The 8137-nt window shown below is 50.9% G+C and overlaps 1 long non-coding RNA gene across 1 annotated transcript; it reads right to left on the bottom strand.

Moving 5' to 3' along the window:
- Positions 1-267: 267 nt before the first annotated feature.
- On the bottom strand, positions 268-7224 carry LOC122233777. The gene is made up of 2 exons (XR_006211502.1): positions 7017-7224; positions 268-742 (listed from the first exon to the last, which is right to left on the bottom strand). It is a non-coding gene; the product is annotated as an uncharacterized LOC122233777 (long non-coding RNA).
- Between the last annotated feature and the right edge of the window lie 913 nt (positions 7225-8137).

Raw genomic sequence — 8137 nt, 5'->3', positions numbered from 1 at the left:
GAGGAGGAGGAAGCCTGAGGTCAGCTGGGAAGACGTTAGCCCTTCTCCCATCCTTTATCCTCATTTCCTTTCCTCAGCCTCCCGCTCCTTCCTCCTTTCTTCATCCTCCTTGCCTTCTCCTCCCCCACGTACATTTTGTCTTCCCTTCCCTTCCCCCACTCCCTCTCCCTCCCCCATCTCATTTCTTCTTTATATGCCTTACAAGCAAGAGGTGAGCTCCTCTAGGGACCCAGGGCCCAACAGATGTCAGTCCTTGCTTTGTGGAGCTTACTTTCCAGAAGAGACAACATGTAATAACTAAATACAGAAATGAATCTATAATCCTAAACTATGATAAAGTCAGGGGAGAAGAGGGTGATCCAATGGGAGGGGATTCCAGGGGAGCTGGTTTAGACTGGGAGGGCATGAGAAGGCTTCTAAGGTGGGGAGTATTCAACCCTGTGTTTGAAGGATAGGCCAGGGAAGAACCAAGTGGGAACCAGGGATCTGGATGAAAAGAATGCTGGGTAGCGGCTCCAGTCTGTGTGAAGGAACGTCCTTGGTGTGCTCGGGATGTGGAGTGGAGGCTGCAGTGACCATGGATTGACTGTGGCCTTGACAGCAAGCGGGCAGCTGTACACAGATGAGAGGCGCAGACAGGGATTCTGTGGTTTATCTTAAGTGCAATGGGAGGCCACCAATGTCTTCTAAGCACAGGATTGCCATGATCCAGTTTTACACTGTAAAGAGATGAGTTCAGCACCTAAGGGGGATATGGTGGGGAGGGAAGCCAGAGGTTTAGAATTTCATCATGGCAGGTCAGGTGGAAGGTGAGGGGTGCTGTTGGTTAGGCAGCAGGATGTTCATGGAGCCCCCAGCCCCGCACTCCCATCACCCAGCGACCCTCCCCATTCAGGCAGCTGAACCAGAAGCACCTGCTGCTGGAGGGGAGGTTCCAGGGTGGAGCTGGAGAAGGACATCATATCCTTGGTCTTTGGGTCAAAGAGCCAAGACTCAGGCAAGCAATAGAAAGACAGAGAAGGAAACAAGATTAGGCTGGACAGGTGGGGAAGACGGACAGATGCAGAGGAAGTAAGAAAGTTGATAATAACTGTTTTATACCCATGTAGCTCACATAAAGAGAAGACAAAAGTCCTCCCCCCTCCTCAGTTTGTGGGGAATCTTAGAGCAAAGGAGATTTGTCCTAGTCCCACATGGGACCCACGAAAGCAAACAGGGTCTTAGAGTCCCTAGCACTGCAGCGGCCTGGTACAGGGTCTCAGGGCTCCCCAGTGCTACCAATCCTGGGAGAAAGGTACCTCCAGCCCACTTTGAATATAAGGATCTGCAAATGCATGAGTCCCTTCCAACATCCCTGAGACTTGTATTTAAACCCAGGACTTGGGGCCCATTGGAAGGAGGACCAGACTGGGAATAGGAGACTCAGCTTCAAACCCAACTCTGCCCCATTCCGGAGAGGGGATTGTCTTGGAAATCACTTGACCTCCCTGAATCTCAGTCTTACCCTCTAAAGATGGGGCCAATGAGCCTGACTTCCTTATGGGGATGGTGGAGAATTAAAAGAAGTAAATACATGGGAAAACTATGTGATTCCGTGCTCAAAGAGGTATTCTGTTTGGAGGGACAAAAGCTTCCATCCTGCTGGCCTCATTAATTTCATCTTCTGAGAGTTCTAGCAGCTTCCTTCCCTTGATCTGATTCTATTTCCTATAACTTCCACCTATTGACTCTGCTTCTGCCTTCTGGGTGACACAGAGCGAGCCCCACCCCTTGTGCCCCAACAGCCCACATGTAGAACCCCCAGAAACTTCTTGTCTCCTGGTTGAACCAGCTTAGTCCCTCTAGCAATTCCTCTTAGGGCCCTGCATTTGACGGTCCCTCTCCTGGGGACATGTTCCTATTTGCTAATGTCCTAAGAATGTGGTGTCCAGGGGACCACAGGTCAGCTCATTGGGACCACAGTTTTGCTGCTATTTCTCTAGCCAGTGGTCCAAAGCCTCTAGCTGGAGTCCAGGATGGACTCTGTGAACACAAGTTGCCCAAGACTGGTGTGGACTGAGAGCTGCAAGGCAGAGCCCCATGACAGGTGGCTGTCTCCATTGCTTCCCCCATCTGGGAGCTGTTGGCATCATTGTCACTGTTACCACCACCACACAGAAAATGCAAGAGAAAAATATAACTATGGCCACTTCCCAAGGGAAAGAGCAAGCACTGTCCAAAGACTGTATCTGAATCCTTCAGGGAGATCTTAATTCAGCTAGAAGAGGGTGTGGGTGAGAAGAGGCTCTGGCCTGGAAATCAGGGTGGGAACGGAGGGAAGGGAGGCTGGGGTTAGAGGAGATGGAGCTCTGGTTCTAGCAGGTGGCCACCAGGGTGAGTTTCCTCCCTCCCACGCACCCTCCGGGTTCTGTTTCTTCCCGATGTTTTCATCCCCTCAGATTCCCCCAGGAGGCCATGCCTGAGTAGAGAGCACCCACAGAGCATTAGGAGCTCTCCTCCACCTTCTGGGTCTTTGTTTCCACTCTGTCACATGAGCCTTGTTGGCCTGCTGCCTAAACTCTCTCGGGTTCTCGGGGCGCCTGGGTGGCTCAGTCGGTTGAGTGTCCGACTTCAGCTCAGGTCACGATCTCACGGTCTGTGAGTTCGAGCCCCGCATCGGCCCAGAGCCTGGAGCCTGCTTCTGATTCTGTGTCTCCCTCTCTCTCTTCTCCTCCCCCGTTCATGCTCTGTCTCTCTCTGTCTCAAAAATAAATAAATGTTAAAAAAAAAATTTTAAACTCTCTCGGGTTCTTCTATGCCACTGTGTCTTATGATCCTAATTAGTGCTCCTCCTGGCCAGAAGCACCTTGATTTTTCAGCACAATGCTCCGTCACCCCCACTGGGCCAAACCAGTGCTGGGGACTCAGTGTGTGTCCAGCACATGCTGGTCAAACCACTGCCCCAAGGAAGAGGTCTGCTGTTCTCACATCCCACAACTTCCCTGCTCAGCACCACTCCAGCTGGTAGGGAGGAAACCGATAGAGAAACTGGGGATGAAACTATAATGCACCACGATCTAAAGATGCAATGTGTAGTAGGCAAGGTGGTCCTCAGATCCTCCAGACCCTACTCTGGGGCGCTGTGCCTCCTTTAGAGGCAACTTGCCTTTCCTGGGTATGTCTCCTCTTCCCTCTCAGCAAGTACCCCAGGATTTGTCAGTTGCAATGTGGTGAACTCAGCCATTTGCTCATTCATTCATTTTCTGAGCACCTAGTAATGTGCCAGGCACTGTGCTACATACTGGAGATAAAAGGTGGCTAAGATCCTTCTTCTGGTCTCCAATCACTTCACAGTTGAGCAAGAAGCAGCACAGACCAGGTTAATACTGGAATCAGCATCATCACAATGGAGCAGTTCCAGGCTCATGGTGGGGGCCTCTTTAAGGACTTAGCCTCGAACTCAGCTTGGGGAGTGGGGGATTGCAAAGCACCTGCTGAGCTCCTCTGTGTATGGCAGCACCCAGCCTGATCCTCGCAGGCTGGAAAGACCCGAAGAGAACTGAGCGGAGGGACTTGGATGTTCTGGGCCGCCCAGCTCTAAGCCTCCGTGATTCTAAGAGAGGGATGGTGCCAGCTTGCCAGATGTGGGAGCTGGGTTCTAAAAAGCATTCAATAGAAGCGAAATAAATTGGAAACCGCTGCTCCCCTTGTCCTCCTGGCGTCTCGAGAGCGGTCTTTTATCCTTCCTTCTGTTGACCAAATGAGCTCCCGCTTCCAATCTGGCCCCTGGGTCCACTGCCCAATGGCAAATATTTCTGCCCTGGAACAGCTCGTTGGCGGGAGCTGAGAAGACTAATAACATCGCCTGACAGTCCTTCATGGTTTTCCCTAAATATTCTTTCCTACACAAAAAAAGTTTAATAAAAATGTGGATTAAAGCAGAGACCGGGAGTGGGAAATCAATGGCATTCTCACAGCGGTGTTATTGTAATACATTCTGCACCTGTGCTGCTTGCCCAGGGGAGTCAGGAGTGCAGGAAGAAGGGGACAGAAACATCCTGGACAAGGAACACTGTGCCTGAGACAGGAGGGAGTGAGCATGAACATCCCTAGGCTGCCAGGGAATCAGGGAATGCTATGTCCTAGGTTTGCATGGGGTCTAGAATCTCCTTGGCTAGTGTGATTGATAATCTGGTCTGTGTAACTGCTTTATTATTATAGGCACATTAATTGTTCCACATGCAAAGGAATAGTGTATGTTGTCCCTCACCTCCAAACTATTATCTTCAGTTAAAAAAAAAGAATTGGTTTTCAACGTGGAATACTAACTTAGCAGCACAAAGCATGCTAATTATACGGGACTTTCTCTACTATTCATTAAAGTGGTCCCCAAAGTGCCTCTAATTGGGCTCATTTTGCTCCCTATCTGTCCATTTTATTCCTGAATGCATTGAAAACAGTTAAAAACTGCTGTATTTAAAAGTTCTCTGTAATTCAGGGGCGCCTGGGTGGCTCAGTTGGTTAAGCGTCTGACTCTTGATTTTGGCTCAGGTCATGATCTTACGGTTTGTGGGATGGAGCCCCGCATCTAGCTCTGCACCGATGGTGCTTGGGGTTCTCTCTCTCCCCCTGTCTCTTTGCCCCTTCCCTGCACATTCTCTCTCTCTCTCTCTCTCTCTCTCTCTCTCTCTCTCTCTCTCTCCAAATAAATAAACATTTTTTTAAGTTCTCTGTAATTCAGACTTCTTATAGTTCAGACCAGGGATTTCACTCCCAATCCATTTTTGCATATTACCGAGGGTTTCTAAATGGACCCTGTTGTGTGTGTGTGGGGGGCCATTCAAGGAAAATACTGCCATTCTCAAAGATGAAAGGGGTCTTCTCTCTGGGGCTACTCCTGGGGTGGAGAGCCACTTCCATATATGCAAACTCCAGCGAAGGCTCTTGCAGCACCAGCAGGCACAGAAGGTACTGTTTGCCCGACGTGAAATGATAAATATGGATTAGATCCGTGCAAGCTGCAGGATCAATTATGGGAACATGCAGCTAAATCAGCCTCCAACTGCCTGAGTGTCAGAGTTTCTGCAGGAGATTATGAGTCCACTGGGTTCCTGAGGGCTTAGGGGTGTGTGTGTGTGTGTGTGTGTGTGTGCTCATTTGGTGTGCACACACACCTGAGTGTGTGAACATCTGTCTGTGTGAGTGTGTGAGTTTGTATGTGAGTACATGTGTGTGTGTGTGTGTGTGTGTATGTGTGTCAGTTACAGCAGTGGGACAGATAGTGCCTAGCAGACATGAGAAGAGAGTTCTAGGTCCGCTCTGCTTCCAATTAGTATTTTGGCTTTGGGGAAATTATCTTTCTCCTCTGTGAGCCTCATTTCCCCATCCATAGAATTGATAGGTTTTGGGGCGCCTGGGTGGCTCAGTCAGTTGAGCAGCCGACTTCGGCTCAGGTCATGATCTCGCTGTCTGTGGGTTTGAGCCCCACGTTGGGCTCTGTGCTGACAGCTCAGAGCCTGGAGCCTGCTTCCGATTCTGTGTCTCCCTCTCTCTCTGCCCCTTCCCTGTTTGCTCTCTGTCTCTCTCTCTCTCAAAAATAATAAACATTAGAAAAAAAAAAGAATGAACAGGTTTTTTGGGGGGCGGGATCTTTTTCATACTGGAGCCTCACCTCTGAAAAGTCTGACTTCAAAGGCCTGGGATGGGGCTTGGGTCTTTCTAGAAAGGTCCAAGATGAGTCTAATGTGGCCTTCCTCAGATCCCCTGGCTCTCCAGCCTGTCACTGTGCTCTGTGCTCACCAGTGAGGACCCCTTGGGTAGGATGCCCTGTGCTTTTCGCCTGAGGGTCCTGGAGTCTGCTGTGATTTTATTTGTTCCACTCCTGGCTTCCCCCACGTACGGATGTGCACATTAATCCTGAGCACCCCTCTGGGCTCCGGGAGGATGGTATGTCACTCCAGAGGAGTGCCATGTGGCGGGTAAAGCTAGCGTGACCCGAGGGCTAAGGCAAGAGTTCCAGTGGCTAGCTACAAACGCTTTTTGTCACCACTGCTTTCCATACCCTCCCCACTGCCCCCCTACCTGCTTCATTCTCCCCTCCTTCCTTCTGTCAACACCCCGGAAGCTCCTGTGGGCAGAACCTTCATGATATAAATAACCAAAGGTTCTGGAGGGAGGCCAGTCTTGATTCTAAGCCTGACTGGTTATGGCACTGCGTGCTGTTTGTACCCCTGGGGCACCCTCCCATTTGGCTTTGGGCAACTATCCACCTCCCGTCCACTCCTTTTAGACACTGCCTGCTGCCTGCAGGGCCAGGATTCATTCCAGCTTGTGGTAGAGACCATTTATCAAACGGGTTTCCTTTTCTTCCTGGCCACACAGCTAGACGACACATTTCCAGACATCCTTGCAATTAGACAAAGCTAGGTGATGAAGTTGTGGCCTCTGGAATGTGGGCAGAATGATATTGCCCACTCCCAGATGTGGCCCCCCAAGATGCCCGTGTGACCCTCTACTCTTCCTCACAGGCTATCTGCTGGGTGTCGAGGGCCAGGTCAACTTTGGAAGCCCCCTGTATCACCCTGGGTCCCTGAGTGCTTCTCTTTTCCCCTGCCTTTAAAGATGCTGATTACTCTTTATGTGGAGTGCAGAATAAACATCTGTTGACCCAAATCACTGAGATTTGGGAGTTTACCTTTTATAGCAACTAACAGTACCTAAGCCAATATATTAACCCATATAGCCAGGTCAACGTAACCTGTTTATGCCAGGGGAAGGATGTAGAATCTAGTCAGGCTTCTTATGGGACTTGACTCTAGTGGTTAAGCGGGGCCACGTCTGGGTTTAGCCATGTAAGTGGCCCCATTTCTTCACTTTGCTATGCGTTTCTTTTCCCTCTTGTCCATTTCTCCTTCTGTCTACTCTTCTGTGTCCTGGGCCAGGTCAGCCAAGTCCCAGTAGACCCAACAGGGCCATGCTACATGGAATACCTTTCCCAGGGGCTGCAACTGACCGCATGCAGCCTCCCTCGCAGTTACCTGCGCCACTGTGTGAGGGTCGTGCTCCTTCCAAGTGACGTGTAATCACATGTGCCATTGTCCTGGAGTCCTGATTTGGCTCCGGAGTCAGGGGAGGGGAAGATTTCAAGGCTATCCCCTTCTCAGATGCCTGCTTCAAGGGAACGCCCTTACAGCAATCTGACTTCCCCCACCCCCAGCCGCTCCCACCACCACCAGGGCTACCTAACTAAACCCCAGGTGCACATTGACCCAGAGCTCTGTGGATGGCTGGTGTCCCTGTTGCCATGGCAACCAGTCACCACAAAGGATGACAACGGTAACTTCGTTCCTGCTGGGCGGGCAGAGAACAGCCTGGCACGTGGAGGAGAGGATGGGGCTTCTGGAGATGGGGGTGGGGGGACGTGGAGTCAGGGGAAGGGCTGGCGTGGGAATTTTAAAAACGCATTTCAGGCTCGGTCCCTTCCGGCTCCCTTTCTGCAACACCAAGAGGTAATGGGAAAGGGCTCTCAGAGCCCTGGAAGGATTCTAGAGTGCACTTAAGAGGAAAAAATACCGAAGAGAAAGATGCAGGGTAGAAGGTGCAGGAAAGAGAAGGGGTAAGCTTCATTCCACAGGTATTTCCTGGTCTGGTCCTAGTGCTGGAGCTACAGCAGTGAGTCTAAGTGAACAGCATTCCTACCCTGTGCACATGGAGGTGGTGCTCTCCTGGTGGCCTCTGTACAGCAAATGGTGCCCCTTGGCTTTGTGCACTGCAGCAGCTGGAAAATAGCAGTGGCCACATATGCCAGGTAGAGATAAGAGCTAAAGGAAGAGAAACATAAAGCAGGCTCAGTGAGGTCAAAAGTATCTGAGCAGAGAGCCAATTAGCTATTTCATATGAGGAGAACAGAGAAGGGAGTAAGGAAGAGGTGACATTTGATCAGGGACCTACAGGGAGTGAGAGCATGAGCCCTGCGGCCACGTCAGGGGAGGCAGAGGGACCAGCCTGTGCAAAGGTCCTGAGACAGGGGAGGCCCGTGTGGCTGAAGCACAGAGAGCAAGGGCAGGAGGAGAATCAGAGGGCTTGTTGTTGGGAGATGCAGTTTTTGGACTCTGAGTGAGTGGGGGAGCCTCTGGGGTTTCTCCCTCAGAAGAGAGAT

The sequence above is a fragment of the Panthera tigris genome, chromosome E1, assembly GCF_018350195.1.
Source record: "Panthera tigris isolate Pti1 chromosome E1, P.tigris_Pti1_mat1.1, whole genome shotgun sequence".
In the NCBI taxonomy this organism is placed as follows: Eukaryota; Metazoa; Chordata; class Mammalia; order Carnivora; family Felidae; genus Panthera; species Panthera tigris.
Note: the sequence above shows the minus strand (reverse complement) of the source record. Positions and strands in the feature narration are given on the sequence as shown.